A 3,451-nucleotide genomic window follows, 5' to 3' on the forward strand; every position below is an offset into this window, starting at 1 on the left:
TTGTCATATTTTTCAAAAATTGCAAAAAGGTCCTTTTTGAAAATATCTTCCAAATTAAATTGCAAAATGGTCCCCAAGACGAGAAATAATTACTTTAAGTAATTACATAAGTAACCCCAAAAACAAGAAAGTTTCCAAAGAAAGTGTGCATCCATGATAAGTGCTTAAATGTTGCACATTTCAGCACCTAAACTAAGGTATTTTAGTCATTGCATCTATCTTATTTTCATATTTTAGTTCTAATTTATGTTTTTGTTAATTTCAGGTCAATAAGGTTCAAGTGGACTAATTTTGGTTCACTAAAGCCTTTTTGGAGTCAAGCAAAGACATTCAGAAAAAGTTCAGAAAATGGCAAAAAGAGGTTGCAGCCCATTGCTTGTATAGTGTGTTTATTCTTCAAAAGCGGTCAATCTCGGGCCTTTGATGATATTCCCATAGATGAAGAAGCAAACCAATTAGCCCGGGGCCAAAATGGAGCTAAATAAGGCTTAAAGGAAATTTCCAACTCTGGGGGGGATCGATCCCCCACTATTCACAGAAATAAAAATGCCCGTGGGGGATTGATCCCCAAAGCTGTGGGATCAATCCCCCAGGCCCTAGCAGCATTACGGGATTTTGTCTTTTGGGCTTATTTGTTTGTAACTTATGGGCTTTAATAATGTTTGTTACTTAAGGGAAACAAGCTCATTATTTTTGGGGTTAGTTTTTCATTAGTTTTGAGAGAGTTTTATTTATTTATTTATTTTATTAAGAAGTTTTATATTTTGTATCGTGATATTTTTTTTTTCTCTCTGGAAAACGCAAAAGAGGAGAAAAGAAGAACATGCTAGGGTTAGGAAGAAAAAGCTCAGAGATGATGAATCCAAGGATGAAGATTGTTCTGTCTTCAACTCCATCAACCATGAGTGACTGATTCCTCTACTTAGGGTTAGATAAACCCTAAGCATGTAACCTATTCTCTCTCTTTTCATACTTTTTAGGGATTTAGTATGTAAATATTGTATAGGCTTGAAATATATGAATCAATTCTTCCAAATGTTTATTTATGTTAATCATGTGTTGTCTTATGTGTGGTTGATGAATAAATAAGCTTTACACTTAAATTCTTTGTAAATTGATTCTTGTGATGTCTATACTTGGTGATATTTAGCTGTAGTTGTGAATCAATTTGATAGATATTGTTTATACTAGATGGATTACTCTACACAATTAGGTTAATTTCTTGTTTAATTAGTTAATTTCATGTTTAGTTAGTTTAATTTAAGGTTAATTAGTTAAATTGCAATTTAATTCCTAGGTAAGTAAATCATCCATGCCTGTGTTTGAAATCTATGCTTATTGTCACAATTACATTATCCTCTAGATTAATATGTATTGAAATTGCAACTTGAATTGATAAATCATACTTTGAATTGGTGAATTGCACTACACTTAGTTTAATTGTCGTTAAGTAGTTGATTCATGCTTGAAATTGATGGTTTACACTTTTCATTGCAGTTGTTAGCCACATTTAGATTATACATTATTATTTCTCCAATTAGTTGAAAGTAAGTGAGTTAGGGAATGTGCTTAGTGGTGAATCCTACACCCTAAGTCTCTTTCCAATCTTTTAAACTTTACTCTTTATTTGCATCATTTAGTTTAAAATTAATCTAATCACAAAACCAAACCTTTTTAGAAATCACATAAGTACTAAAGTAGAATTCAATTCTGGAAACCTATAATTGTTTAGATCTCTTGGGATGATCCCTGCTTACTTCATTCTCTATAGTATAAGTGTTTAGTGGTTTTATAAATTTTAAAATATGGTGCCCACTTGACATTATTTCTAAACCTAAAGTGTTGTGCATTATTTTATGCACACGCTTGGTCGCACCATAGTTTTGGCGCCGTTGCCGGGGATCTAACGGTTTTAAAGAATTGAATTAGACATTAGTTCTTTGTTGATTGTTTACTTTTAAGTCATTTTAATTTTTTATTTTCTCATTTGATTTGTCAATTAGGTACTTGAAGGAAAGTGGAGCAAACGCTGGACTTGGAAGCAATTAAATTTTTTTTAAAGTTGCTTAAGGACCATTTGTAAGTTTCTCTTTAATTTTTCTACTTAATTGCTTACTGTCTTGCATGCTTTGGACAGCCCAAGTGGAGGCTTAATTTGAAGTGTTTTATTTTTAAGTCCAAACATACCTTCTTGTAGAAGGCATGGGCCCGTGTGGAGGCATTTATTTGTTTTAAGTCCATTGATATTATTGAGGAGTTTGGGAACATTGCATGTGGAGGTTGAAAAATTGAAGTGTTGGTGTGTTGACTTATTCTAGTGCAAGCATGGTCGTAGATCACTTAATCGTCCCTTGCTCCTGTAAATCAAAATCTCGAAGTTTCCCTTCGATATTTAAGAGGTAGTACTAGGGATAGTCATTATAATTTTCTATAATTTGATTTTTCATCACCTTTAATTGAAGACCCAATAGATCCAATTGAAGATCCCATTGTAGATCTTGGTCATGTGGATCATAGCGGTGTGCACCACCCACCACAAGTTCATATTGTGGATCCTCAAGGTGTGCATCCACCCTTAGGAATGCCACGACCAGTTAATCCTGTGGTGTAACAACCTAATCTAGGGATGCCAAGGCCATATGTTGTTCCCCCAATTGGTGAGCAACAACAACAATATGTTCAAATGGCATACCCTTAACAAGGTCAAATGGCATATCATCAGCAAGGTCAAATGCCATATCCTCCTCTCAATCCTCCAATGGTCCTTAGGGATCGTTACACTCTAAATCAATATAATGCACCCACTTGCATTCAATTGCCAAATTTTCATGCTCATCATTATGAGATTAAGGCTTCCACCATTAACATGTGCCCCCTTTTCTATGGGTTGAGCAATGAAGAGCCTTATAAACATTTAGATGAGTTATTGGAAGTTTGTTCCACTGTGAAAATCACGGATGTTCTGGAAGAAGTCCTAAAAATGAAGCTTTTCCTTTTCACTCTTCGGGATAAAGTTAAATATTGGTTTAACAACTTGCGGCTAAATACAATCACCTCTTGGGCATAATCGAAACAAGAGTTCCTAAAGAAGTATTACCCCGCAAGTTGAACCGATACCATGAGAACTTCCATTCCTGAATTTAAACAACAAGAAGGAGAATCCCTTCATGAAGCATGGGAACGTTTGAATGACTTGCTACGGAAGTGTCCACATCATGACATTCCTAAGTGGCAATTAGTTCAATGTTTCTTTTTAAGTTTATCCGATGCCAATAAGGGCATTGTTGATGCTTCTTGTGGCGGAAGCTACATAGAAAGAAATGAAGATGAAATTTGGCTTCTTTTCAAAAAAATGAGTGAAAACTCAATGCATAGATCTTCATCTCCTAGGGCGTCAAATTCTCAATACTCTTATCCTCAAGCATCAAATTCTCAATCTTACTCTAATCGA

At 34.6% G+C, this 3,451-nt stretch overlaps 1 non-coding gene across 1 annotated transcript; it reads right to left on the reverse strand.

Annotated features, from left to right (window-relative positions):
- Positions 1-3,115: 3,115 nt before the first annotated feature.
- On the reverse strand, positions 3,116-3,222 carry LOC132275534 (small nucleolar RNA R71). The gene has a single exon (XR_009470670.1). It is a non-coding gene; the product is annotated as a small nucleolar RNA R71 (small nucleolar RNA).
- Positions 3,223-3,451: the final 229 nt, after the last annotated feature.

This window comes from Cornus florida, unplaced genomic scaffold (assembly GCF_030987335.1).
Source record: "Cornus florida cultivar Cherokee Brave unplaced genomic scaffold, ASM3098733v1 CherokeeBrave_3.0.0_Hap2_Chr09, whole genome shotgun sequence".
Classification (NCBI taxonomy): Eukaryota; Viridiplantae; Streptophyta; class Magnoliopsida; order Cornales; family Cornaceae; genus Cornus; species Cornus florida.